Here is a 14,093-nt window from a genome sequence, read left to right on the forward strand (position 1 = left end):
TCCTGGTTCACGCGATGATCAGCTGTGATTGGTCACAGCTGATCACGTGGTAAGAAGCCTCCGCCAGAGGCTTCTTATCATGATCGGAGATGCGGGGTGTCAGACTGACACACCGCACTCGTGATTGCCTTGATGTGTGCCCCCACGGGATAACAAAACCATTTCCCGGACATCATTCTGCATACGGCAGGCGGGAAGTGGTTAAATTGTTGCTGAGATAGACAGAGCCGGATGTCCTGTGTACTCGGCTCCTCCCGTAGTCCCACCCTTTGGCCCGGGTCCTATGATGGACACAACACTGGTCCAATGGTGGGATGTAAATGCTAGGAGGCGGGACTGGGCGTGACTATGAGTGGAGCCGAGCCTAGCCGAATACACAGTATACACGGCTCTGTCTATTTCAGTGGTGCTGGGTTCCCTCCTTCCCCTCCGAGGCAGCAGTTCGGCGTATAACACGCACCCGTGATTATCCCCTGATTTTAAGGGGAAAAAAGTGCATGTTATACGCTGATAAATATGGTAGGTAAAGCTTCGCTTTGCAAAAAGTACCCAATCACGATTGGATGATGGAAGTCAGCAGAGCTTCTGTTCATTTACTAAAGGGGAGGGCCACCCTGAAAAACAAAAAAATGTTAGAAATTACAAAAAATCAAAAAAAAAAAAAATGAAAAAAAATTTTTTTTTTTACTTACCAGAAATGCCTGTTGCTAGGCACTTTCTCCTAATCTTCCTCTTCCTCCTCCGCAGAGATCTTCTGTCTTCTCTCTTCGTCGCGGCGTCTTCTGGGTAATGAGTCGCGCTGTGTTCTGGGAACTGTGTGTTCCAGAACACAGCGCGTCCCATTCAGAAAGCGCTGCGGGACTCGCGCATGCGCAGTAGCTGCGGGACTCGCGCATGCGCAGTAGGAAACGGGCAGTGAAGCCATAAGGCTCCGCTGCCTGTTTCCCTTACAAGGGATGGCGGCGCCGGGACCCGAGAGCCGAGGGACGGGTCGGCCTCGGGCGGCCGACATCGCGGGCGCCCTGGACAGATGAGTGTGTTTATTAAGTCAGCAGCTGCAGTGTTTGCAGCTGCTGACTTTTTTTTTTTTTTTTTTAATAACCGGCCCTCCGCTTAAGCTCTGGAGAAGCTTTGCAATGTACACAGTCTATTAGCCTTTAGTAAATCAACTTCACAGTCTCTTGCAGTGAAGTAGTCAGGGGTGCTCGCTATAAGACAGTATAGGTGATATGAACAATATACAGTATTAGTATAACATTAGTTTTTGAAAAAAATCACAATTTTTTCAATAGAAAGCAGTCCTTTAGCTCCAGTAAATTCAGGGAGAATCATTTTCTCTGCCTCCTCCTCCTTTTGATGAGGCTGTAACATTGAAACTTTGTAGCAAGTCACAAAGTGAGAGGCTGCAGCAGTGGGCTGATCTGTGTCAAATGTTGTCAACAAGAACTCCACAGGTACCAGGATGTACAGCATATGATGGTTTAATTTTTAAACCAGCATCTCAGTTTGGGCTCCATTAGCCTTGCATTTAAGGGCAGTAAAAACACCTGTAAAGGCAGTGGACAGGGGTATACACATGTCACGGGAAATATGATCCCCAAATCTCTTTTGGTGGGCAGCACTGCCGCTGAACGCAACCCATTCTGGTGAATAGTGTGGCATTTATAGGGTTAAAACAGGTGGCGGGGAGGCAAAATATCACCTCCTCACCACCTGCCAAATACCTCTGAAGAACTAGTCGATTGAGAATCGCTTTTCAGAGGTGCATCAGTGGCAGTCGCATGTGTAAAGGTAGCCAAAAAGAGATAAATGCTGACCCTGGATGTTGCTCCAAAAATGTTTCTGTCCTTCAGGAAAGAAAAGAAGATGGTGTCAGGAGGAGTACTGTGACTAATCTTCAGCCATCCACCAATAGGAATGAATGGGACTGCAGCACAATGCATAGTAAGAAGGGAACCCAGCGAATACAATTTTCTTTAAAGAGAAATTTTAGTCCAAACAAAAACTCTTTTATAACTTCTAATTGTTACCCTGATTATATCAGCTGGAAGGGTTGTTGAGCCAGTTCATACCAGAAAGCGGTGCAGGAAACCCGCATTCTGTAAGTGTTTCCTGTGCCACGTTCTAAACGCACTGCATTTGCGACCTCCAGCAGGTGTCAATATTAAGTTATTGACATTCCAAATGCAGGTGGCAAACGCAGTGCACCGGATCATGTTGGTAGAAAACTACCATGTGATGCGGTTGCAGTGAGTTTCCATAAGTAGTGTGCATGCACTACTTTTGGCGCGGAGTGGCGCATTTTGAATGGGCAGAGATTGCTTTGCCCAGAACTGCATGTAAATCACACAGGAATGCACAGTGTGTTCCTCTGCGATTCCCGCTATGAACAAGCCATTAATCTGGAAATTAGCTGCCCCCCCCCCCGAGAGGGAGATTTGTGCCCCCCTGATGGATATTTTAGCCCCACTTTCACTTTTTTGGAGCTGCAGCTCTCAACTGCCCTTCTTTCTCACAGTTGTTCCTCCTCTGTGTCTGGTGTAGAGGTCTGAAAAAAAACACACACCATATAAAACACTTAATGACAGTTGAAAGTACAATAAACACCGCCAGGAATTCCCCACAGCATGCAGAATGATGTCACGTGTATAGCCCCACCCAACGTGTTTCTCTGTAACAAGTGTCTTCAGGGGGTCATGGGCCCATTTTTTTTCTTTGGGTGATATCTTATCTTCTATACACTATTAGGTGCTATATAGTATACCAGTGTTTCTCAACTCCAGTCCTCAAGGCACCCCAACAGGTCATGTTTTCAGGATTTCCCTCAGATGAAATGACTGTGGTAATTACTAAGGCAGTGAAACTGATCAAATCACCTGTGCAAAATAATGGAACTCCTGAAAACATGACCTGTTGGGGCGCCTTAAAGAGGAAGTAAACCCTTACAAACCACTTTGACCTACAGGTAAGCCTAGATTAAGGCTTACCTGTAGGTCCAAGAAATATCTCCTAAACCTATATGGTTTAGGAGATATTTGCCCGAAAACGGGCACCGCTGTCTACGGCGCATGCGCCGTAGACAGCGGCGCGCAGGCGCACTAAACGCAGCAGTTTCAAGAATGGAGCTGCCGCATTTGTCGACTCCCGTGCGCATGCGCGGGAGTGACGTCATCACGGCTTTGCCGAATGATAGCGGCGGAGCTGCGAGACGCCACTCCCGTGCGCATGCGCGGGAGTGACGTCATCGCGGCTTCGCCGCTGTCATTCGGCGGAGCTGCGAGACGCCACAAGCAAGATGGATGCGGCGGACTACAGGGGACAGCGGCGACTTCGCTGGCTCCTGTGTCAGGTAAGTGACACATAATGGGCTACTATGCGATGCATAGTAGTCCATTATGCTTTACCTTTGCAGGGAAAAAAAGAGGAAGTAAACTCATCAGGGTTTACTTCCTCTTTAAGGACTGGAGTTGAGAAACACTGCAGTATACAATATATGTCTTTTTTGTTTAGCATCACAGTGTTTCTTTTATTTTCAGTAGTCATGCTCAACCATACCCTCTGAACCCCTGAAGAAGCTACCATTGCGAAATGCGTTGGAACATCATCTCCCCCCTTTTTTTCCTCTCATTGTACCATATTTTGATTATATCTATTATGATTCTATACATAATGTCATGTGAAGGAAGATGATATTTAAGGTGGCTTAGCTGATTATAACCAATGAATGTGTAGGTTGTATTTTGGGGGATTGACACACACCCCAAAATCTTTGAATGAAAAAATGTCTTTGTAATAAAGTTCTTGCCTTTATACAAATGTTTTTTTAAGTGTATTCTGTGGGGAGGTTTACAGCACCATATAAAATCCCATTTGTCCTTCCTTTGATTTCATATTTTCAGTAACTCACATGGAAAGTTTGGATTTTGGACTTTCTATATGAACTTTAAATTATTATTTTTTTTTGGCAATTGTATTTCTGTGCACATTTTTATCGATGGCCTTTAAGAATGTTTATGTGAGTATTGTTTTTGGTTATGGCACTTTGTTTGAATTTATACAATGACTATATATTTGGTAAGCTAGAAGAGACACTGGTGTTTGGTTTTCTATTTATTTTACACATACTACCCGATTATGATTCAGGGGCTGCAATCTTGGACAATGTGTACTAAGCGCAGGATTATTTTTTCTTATCAACTCCTATAACATATTAGCAGCCTCTGACTATCTCCTGTAGCTTTTCTACACTATCTGCTCATTTCTTGTAGCATGCCTGTAGTCTTTGACCATCTCCTGTTGCATGTCTGCAGTTTGACAACTTTGTGTTCACTAGATGTTATGTCTGGCCCTTCAGTGATGTCAGGGGCCACACTTGTGACAAGAGAGTTGACCACCGTCGCTTCAAACATAATGTCCAACCTCTAAATTATTAGGCCCCTTTCACACGGGCGGATAGAATTGTGCTTTTAGCTGCGGATTTTCTAGTTTTATATCACGGCTAAAAGCACACAATGCTTCCCTATGGCCCCATTCACACACAGCGTTTAGCTGCGATTTCATTACATGCGGTTCGGTGCAAATAAAAAAAATGTAATGCGTCCAGGTGCGATGTAGCGCAGCTATATGCACATAACCGCAAGTAATCGCTGTCTTTTGTGTCAACTGCAGATAGCAGCGTGAGAAGGGATTCAAGGGACCAAAAAAATACATTAAAAAAGGGTTGCTAGGGGAAAGACTATATTAGATAACTGCAGCTGAACGCAACTGCACAGAAACGCACATAAACGCAGGTAATTGCACTGTACAAATGCAGCTGATCGCTGTGCCTGGAGTCTTGAATTTCACAGAAAATAATAAACATGCTAAACTGCGGCAGAACAGCCGTCCATGTGAAAGGGGCCTTACATTGTTTAGAATGCCACAAGAAAGAAAAATAGTTTTGAAGAAATCACTAGTGTATGTCAAGGTGAGCTGGTCTTGCGGATTAGTATCATAAGTATTTGCAAATGTATTCTAAACAACCTCTGTTGGTAGGTGTGGATTTTTGTTTACTTAGGAAAAGCTGCATTTTGAGAGTGTCATGGTCTGGGGCTGCATGAGTGATGCTGGCACTGGGGAGCTACACTTCATTGAGGAAACCATGAATTCCAACATGTACTGTGACATACTGAAGCAGAGCATGATCCCCTCCATTCGGAGACTGGGCCACAGGGCAGTATTCCAACATGATAATGACCCCAAACACACTTCAAGACAACCACTGCCTTGCTAAAGAAGCTGAGGGTAAAGGTGATGAACTGGCCAAGCATTTCTTCAGACCTAAACCCTATTGAGCATCTGTGGGGCATCCTAAAACCGAAGGTGGAGGAGTGCAAGGTCTCTAACATCCACCAGCTCTGTGATGTTGTCATGGAGGAGTGGAAGAGGACTCCAGTGGCAACCTGTGAAGCTCTGGTGAGCTACATGTCCAAGAGGGTTCAGGCAGTGCTGGAAAATAATGGTTGCCACACAAAATATTGACACTTTGGGCCCAATTTGGATATTTTCATTTAGGGGTGTACTCACTTTTGTTGACAGGGTTTTAGACATTAATGGCGGCGTGTTGATTTATTTTGAGGGGGCAGCAAATTTACACTGTTATACAAGCTGTATACTCACTAATTTACATTGTAGCAAAGTGTAATTTCTTATTTATTTATTACCAATTTTTTTGGGGTAAAATATAAAAGATGAGGTTGTACCGAGTAAATAGATTTGCATGTCAAACCTTAAAACCGCTTTAAAAGCCCCTACAGGTCATCAGTTTAGAGTTACGCAGGAGCACTCATGTTAAAATTATTGCTCTCAGGCCTCATGCACACGAGACGCAGATGAAACCTCTGTTAAAAAAAAGCTGAAACGCGCGTTTAGAAACGCGCGTTTTGCCGCGTTTGCATGCCGCGTTTAGACGCGTTTAGACGCGTTTAGACGCGTTTGCGTTTAAACGCGTTTATAAAGATAACATCATGTAGACCCTCCCCAAGCTCTCAAAGCATTTTTTTTAACTATTTCTGCTATTTTGATCAGAGTGAGCAGCAGCAGCATAGAGAGCAGTTGTACACTTGCATTTGCCGTGTCACTTGCCACGGCACCTGCCACAAGTTGTGGATTGTCCACTTGCCACGTCACTTGCCACAAGTTGGGGATTGTCCACTTGCCACATCACCTGCCACGTCACCTGCCACAAATTGTGGATTGTCCACTTGCCACGTCACTTGCCACATCCCCTGCCACGTCACTTGCCACGAGATGTGGATTGTCCACTTTCCACGTCATCTGCCATGCCACCTGCCACAAGCTGTGGATTGTCCACTTGCCACGTCACCAGCCACATCACCTGCCACAAGTTGTGGATTGTCCACTTGCCACGTGACTTGCCACATCACCTGCCACGTCACTTGCCACATCACCTTCCACAAGTTGTGGATTGTCTACTTGCCGCGTCACTTGCCACATCACCTGCCACGTCACTTGCCACGTCACCTGCCACAAGTTGTGGATTGTTCACTTGCCACGTCACCTGCCACGTCACCTGCCACAAGTTGTGGATTGTCCACTTGCCACGTCACTTGCCACAAGCTGTGGATTGTCCACTTGCCACATCACTTGCCACGTCACCTGCCACGTCACTTGCCACGTCACCTGCCACAAGTTGTGGATTGTCCACTTGCCACGTCACTTGCCACAAGCTGTGGATTGTCCACTTGCCACATCACTTGCCACGTCACCTGCCACGTCACTTGCCACGTCACCTGCCACAAGTTTTGGATTGTCCACTTGCCACGTCACTTGCCACGTCAGCTGCCACGTCACTTGCCACGAGATGTGGATTGTCCACTTTCCATGTCATCTGCCATGCCACCTGCCACAAGCTGTGGATTGTCCACTTGCCACAAGCTGTGGATTGTCCACTTGCCACATCACTTGCCACGTCACCTGCCACGTCACTTGCCACGTCACCTGCCACAAGTTTTGGATTGTCCACTTGCCACGTCACTTGCCACGTCAGCTGCCACGTCACTTGCCACGAGATGTGGATTGTCCACTTTCCACGTCATCTGCCATGCCACCTGCCACAAGCTGTGGATTGTCCACTTGCCACGTCACCAGCCACATCACCTGCCACAAGTTGTGGATTGTCCACTTGCCACGTGACTTGCCACATCACCTGCCACGTCACTTGCCACATCACCTGCCACAAGTTGTGGATTGTCTACTTGCCGCGTCACTTGCCACATCACCTGCCACGTCACCTGCCACAAGTTGTGGATTGTTCACTTGCCACGTCACCTGCCACGTCACCTGCCACAAGTTGTAGATTGTCCACTTGCCACGTCACTTGCCACAAGCTGTGGATTGTCCACTTGCCACATCACTTGCCACGTCACCTGCCACGTCACCTGCCACGTCACTTGCCACGTCACCTGCCACAAGTTTTGGATTGTCCACTTGCCATGTCACTTGCCACGTCAGCTGCCACGTCACTTGCCACATCACCTGCCACGTCACCTGCCACAAGTTGTGGATTGTCCACTTGCCACGTCACTTGCCACATCACCTGCCACGAGATGTGGATTGTCCACTTGCCATGTCACTTGCCACGTCACTTGCCACGTCACCTGCCACGTCACTTGCCACAAGATGTGGATTGTCCACTTGTCACATCACCTGCCACATCACTTGCCACATCACCTGCCACGTCACCTGCCACAAGTTGTGGATTGTCCACTTGCCACGTCACTTGCCACATCACCTGCCACGTCACTTGCCACAAGATGTGGATTGTCCACTTTCCACGTCACCTGCCATGCCATCTGCCACAAGTTGTGGATTGTCCACTTACCACGTCACCAGCCACATCACCTGCCACAAGTTGTGGATTGTCCACTTGCCACACCACTTTCCACGTCACCTGCCACGTCACCTGCCACAAGATGTGGATTGTCCACTTGCCACGTCACCAGCCACATCACCTGCCACAAGTTGTGGATTGTCCACTTGCCACGTCCCTTGCCACGTCCCCTGCCACGTCACCTGCCACAAGTGTATTGTCCACTTGCCACATCACTTGCCACATCACCTGCCACAAGTTGTGGATTGTCCACTCGCCACGTCACTTGCCACATCACCTGCCACAAGTGGATTGTCCACTTGCCACGTCACTTGCCACGTCCCCTGCCACAAGTGGATTGTCCACTTGCCACGTCACTTGCCACGTCACCTGCCACAAGTTATGGATTGTCCACTTGCCACGTCAAATGCCAGTCACCTGCCACAAGTTGTTGATTTTCCACTTGCCACGTCACCTGCCAAGTCACTTGCCGCGTTACCTGCCAGGTCACTTGCCACGTCACTTGCCACAAGTTGTGGATTGTCCACTTTCCACGTCACTTGCCACTTCACCTGCCACGTCACTTGCCACAAGTTGTGGATTGTCCACTTGCCACATCACTTGCCACCTGCCATGTCACTTGCCACAAGTTGTGGATTGTCCACTTGCCACGTCACTTGCCACAAGTTGTGGATTGTCCACTTGCAATTGCAATTGTTTAAAATATTTTTCTAATGGTTTTTCATCATTTGCAATCATTTTTGAGATTTTTAATGTAAAAAAAAAGGTCACCTTTAAAAACGCATATAAACGCAAACGCGGCTAAACGCGGGTGCCGCGTTTAGCCGCGTTTAGCGTCTGAAACGCAGAAATTTTTGTTTCTGAACGCATTTTTTTGCTTCTGGAAAAACGAGATTAAACGCAACTGCATATAAACGCAAAAAAACGAGACTGTGTGCATGGACACATAGGATAACATTGAATGAGTTCAGGTGCAGTTGAAAAAACTGTCCAACTGCATCTGAACGCGCGTTTAACTGCGTCTCGTGTGCATGAGGCCTCACACTGGCATGAGTGCTGATATATAACATACTGCAGGGAAAATAAGTGTTTAGCATGTCCCCATGTTTCTAGGTAAATATATTTCTAAGGTGCTATTGACATTACATTTGCACCACATAGTTACATAGTAGGTAAGGTTGAATAAAGACAATATTCCATCCAGTTCAACCTCTGTAGGTGTGGGTGTGTCAGTGTTCATAATCATTTCCCATATCCCTGTATGCTGTTTTCGCTAAGATGCACATCCAAGAGTCTTTTAAAAATATCAATACTCCCCGCTGACACCACCAATTGTGGAAGAGAGTTGTGCATCCTTATCCCCCTGACAGTAAAAAAAACCCTACGCAGCTTAAGGTTAAACCACATCGCCTCCAATCTCATTGTGTGGCCCCGTGTCCTCTTATGGCGCGTACACATGACCGGACTTTGATGGACTAGGTCCGACGGAATGAATCCGTCGGATATTACGATCGTATATGGGCTCCAGCGGACTTTTTTCCCCAAAAGTCAGACGGACCTAGAAATAAAACATGTTTCAAATCTTTTCAATGGACTCGAGTCCGGTCGAAAAATCAGTTTGTCTGTATGCTAGTCCAACGGACGAAAACCGACGCTAGGGCAGCTATTGGCTACTGGCTATGAACTTCCTTATTCTAGTCCGGTCGTACGACATCACGTTCAAATCCGTCGGACTTTGGTGTGATAGTGTGGGGCCAAGTCCGTTCATTTGGAAAGTCCGGTCGGAACTCCGCTGAAAGTCCGTCGGAAAGACCGTCGGGCCTAGTCCGTCGGGCCTAGTCCGTCGGGCCTAGTCCTAGTCTTTTTTCCTGCTTAATTCTAATTTTATTGTAAATTATTATAAAATATTACACAAACTTAGACAAATTCAGACATATACAAATACATACATACATAGAAAGCATATTTGTTTTAACACACAAGGCATGAATACCTAAGTATATCTTCTACTGAAACTTTGTCTAACACCTCCATAGACCGTCATTTTTTTCCCTTTTTTTCCCCTAGAGGTTTTTTTCTAATTTCTTGTCAATTTCCTATACTGCCTCCAGGGGGCCCACGTCAGGAGGCACCTCTCGTGTGTATCCAATTCCTGTGCTAAAAGTGTCTCCATTCTCCCTATACTATCCATTTCTAGGGCCCATTCATTGACCGATGGAGACTGTGTTGACCGCCAATACTGCGGTATCACCAGTCTCGCTGCCGTCAACCAGTGTCCAAGAAGACTTTTAATGTTTTTATATGGTTCTGGTAGCATAGAGAGAATTTGAGGTGTATTTGGAATTAGCTCCCCAGTAACTGAGGTATACAATTGCATAATATTTTCCCAGAAGCTAAAGATTTGGGGGCATTCCCACCAGATGTGAAGCAGTGAGTCCTTGTCCGTATGGCACCGCCAACATATATCTGATTTATCTGGATATATACGCTGGAGTGATACTGGACTCTAGTACCATCTTGAGAGGAGCTTATAACTCGTCTCTTCTGCTTTAGTTGTTGGTGACAAACAGTGTGTTAGGTTGAATGCCTTTTCCCATTCCCTAGGCTCCATTTGGATCACCTAGGCTTTATGCTTCAAGTTCTGTATTGGTAAGTGTTTATGGAAAGCAATGGATACCCGCCTTGCTTTAGAACTAGGCATAGTGCTATGAAAACATTGTGAGTAATGTTTACCCGAACACACTGTAATATTACCACTATGGAAATGGGTCTCCTGGAGGAGTATAATATCTACCTTAGCCTTATGTAAGTTGTATAAAAATGTTCCTATGCTGGGATCACCATTGAGGTATTTGTATATTGCTATCATGTCTCCTATCAAGTGTCTCTTCTCCAGCGAGAATGAATTTAGTGCTTGTAGATGTTCCTTGTAATTTAAGTTCTCCAGTCCCTTTATTAATATTGTTGCCCTTCTCTGGACTCTCTCCATCTCCAGCACATCTTTTCTGAGGACCAGTGAACAGAACTGGATGGAATTCTCCAGATGTTACCTAACCAGAGTTTTATAAAGTGGAAGGATTATAGTTTTATCTCTGGAGTAAATCCCCTTTTTAATGCATTCTAATATTCTGTCGTCTTTGCTAGCTGCCGCTGAACATTGCATGCTATTGCTCAGTCTGTCTTCTACTAGGACCCCAAGATCTTTTTCTATCCTGGGTTCCCCCAGAGGTTCCCCCACTAGTGAGTAATTTGCGTTTATGTTTATAGTCCCCAAGTATATTACTTTACATTTATCAACATTAAACCTTATTTGGCATGTAGTTGCCCACCCTATCATTTTATTCAGATCGTCCTGTATAATTTCTATATCCTGATGTGAAGTTATTACCTTCCTTATTTTCGTGTCATCCGCAAAAACTGAGATTGAGCTATTTATCCCATTCACTATATCAAGGATATGCAATTAGCGGACCTCCAGCTGTTGCAGAACTACAAGTCTCATGAGGCATAGCAAGACTGACAGCCACAAGAATGACACCTAGAGGCAGAGCATGATGGGACTTGTAGTTTTGCAACAGCTGGAGATCCGCTAATTGCATATCCCTGCACTATATCATTTATGCATGAATGAAACAGAATTGGTCCCAAGACAGAACCTTGGAGTACCCCACTTACCACTCCAGACCAGTCTGACTTCACATTATATATCACTTTGCACATGCCTCTGTAACCAGTTTTATATCCAAGAACAAACCCTATGGTCCATGCCTACAGACATCAGTTTGCAGATTAAGCGTTAATGGGGGAACTGTATCGAACGCTTTTGCAAAATCCAGATACACCACATCTACAGGCCTTCCCCTATCTTGATGGCAGATCACTTCCTCGTAGAATGTTAACAGATTGGTCTGGCAGGAACAACCCTTTGTAAAGCCATGCTGATTACTACTAATGATATGGTTTTCATCAGCAAATTCTTGGATATAGTCCCTTATTATCCCTTCCAATAATTTACATACTATTGATGTTAGGCTGACTGGCCTGTAGTTTCCAGGTATACATCTCTGCCCTTTTGTGAATATTGGTACCACATTGGCTTTTCTCTAATCAGCTGATACAATTCCTGTCAGTATGCTGTCCATTAAGATTAGGAATAATGGTCTAGCTATAACCTGCTGAGGTTCTTCGAGGACTCTCAGGTGTAAGACATCCAGTCCTGGTGATTTATTTGTGTTAAGTCTTTTCTTGACTCTGGTCTCTGTTAGCCACAAGGGTACGTCCTGCGAAATTTTACTAACAATACAGTCATGGCCAGGTATACCCCTCCTTTTCCTGTGTAAAAACTGAGGAGAAGAAAGCAATCAGTATAGTTGCCTTCCCTGTGTCATCTGTAACCATCCCCCCATCATCGTCTTTTATGTGGGCATCTGCTCTGATCTCACTTTTTTAGTGTTACTAGATCTAACAAACTTTCTTGGGATTTTTGTTTTTCTCTCCTCCGCTATGTTTCTCTAAATTTTTTTTTAAGCTGCCCTGATTGTGTTCTTACACTTCTTATTGCATTTCCTGTAGTGTTGGAATGCTGACAATGACGCATACCCTTTATGTTTTTTAAGGAATGTTTTTTACAGCGATTCATATGAGATCTAATCAATATATGCCTATGACCTCCTACTATCTTGTAAGTGTTTTTAATCCCATTGTGCCTGTAATAAATATTTTAACCACTGCACTTAGAGGTGCCTTTCCTTTATGTATCTATATCAGCCTTACCCAAGCAGGGTTCAGAATCTGCTAGGGGTTCCTTGAGTGGTAAGCAGCTCCTGCCTGTCTGATAAGTAACCAAAGGCACTGACCTTTTTATTTATTTGTGAGGAGGACTTCTTCCCCTTAAGCAGCAAGCTAAGAAGGCCCTTCACTGACCATGTATACACCTATATAAGAGCCTCCTTCTCCACTGACAATATACACTTAGTGGCCACTTTATCAGGTACACCTTGCTAGTACCAGGTTGGACCTCCTTTTGCCTTCATTCTTAGTGGCATAGTTTCAACAAGGTGTTTGACGTGTTCCAAGAGATTTTGGTCCATATTGACATGCTAGCATCGCAGTTGCTGCAGATCCATGATGCGTATCTCCCGTTCCACCACATCCCAAAGTTGCTCTATTGGATTGAGATATGGAGGCCATTGGAGTACAGTAAACTCACTGTCATGTTTAAGAAACCAGTTTAAAATGATTTGAGCTTTGTGACAAGGTGCATTATCCATCTGGAAGTAGCCATCAGAAGATGGGTATACTGTAGTCATAAATGGATGGACATGGTCAGCAACACTACTCAGGTAGGCTGTGCCAAGTAAATATCCCCCACACCATTACACCACCAGCCTGAACTGCTGATACAAGGTAGGATGGATCCATGCTTTCATGTTGTTTATGTCAAATTCTGACCCTACCATCTGACTGTCATGGCTGAAATCGAGACTCATCAGACCAGACAACATTTTTCCAATCTTCTATTGTCTAATTTTGGTAAGCCTGTGCGAACTTTAGCCTCAGTAGCTGCTCGCTGGATATTGTAATTTTTTGGACCATTCTCTGTAAACTCTACAGATGGCTGTGCATGAAAATCTCAGTAGATCAGCAGTTTTTTTAAATACTCAGACCAGCCCGTCTGGCACCAACAACCATGCCACGTTAAAAGTCACTTAAATACCCTTTCTTCCCCATTCTGATGGTTGGTTTGAACTTCAGCAAGTCATCTTCAACACATCTAGATTCATAAATCCGTTGAGTTGCTGCCATGTGATTGGCTGATTAGCAATTTGTTTTACCAAGCAATTGAACAGGTGTACCTAATAAAGTGGCCGCTGTGTGTATACTCCTATATAACAAGGTCCTTCTCCACTGACCAGCTATATGCTTAGAGCAGGGTTTCTGAACCAGGGTTCCATGAAACCCTAGGGTTCCTTCAGAGGTTGCTAAAGGTTCCTTGAGCAATGAGCAATTTCTACCTCTCAGATAAGTTCCCACTGACATCTTTGATCTTTTTAGCTATCTGTAAGGGGGGCATTCTGCCAACTGACCATGACACTAATGTATATTAAGTTGTAGATATATTCATTTTCAGTAGGGGTTCCTTGAGGCCAGAAATGTATTGAAAAGATTGAGAAAGGCTGGCTTAGATTTTATAAGAAGGTCC

The 14,093-nt window shown here is 45.1% G+C and overlaps 1 long non-coding RNA gene across 1 annotated transcript in view; it reads right to left on the reverse strand.

Annotated features, from left to right (window-relative positions):
* Positions 1–887: 887 nt before the first annotated feature.
* LOC143988897 (uncharacterized) overlaps positions 888–14,093 on the reverse strand; it is a 79,104-nt gene continuing 65,898 nt past the window's right edge. The window contains exon 6 of the long non-coding RNA XR_013276933.1: positions 888–2,548. This is a non-coding gene — a long non-coding RNA (uncharacterized LOC143988897). The remainder of the gene's footprint in view (positions 2,549–14,093) is intronic.

The sequence above is a fragment of the Lithobates pipiens genome, unplaced genomic scaffold, assembly GCF_037356315.1.
Source record: "Lithobates pipiens isolate NorthernLeopardFrog02 unplaced genomic scaffold, aLitPip1_a1.2 Scaffold_18, whole genome shotgun sequence".
In the NCBI taxonomy this organism is placed as follows: Eukaryota; Metazoa; Chordata; class Amphibia; order Anura; family Ranidae; genus Lithobates; species Lithobates pipiens.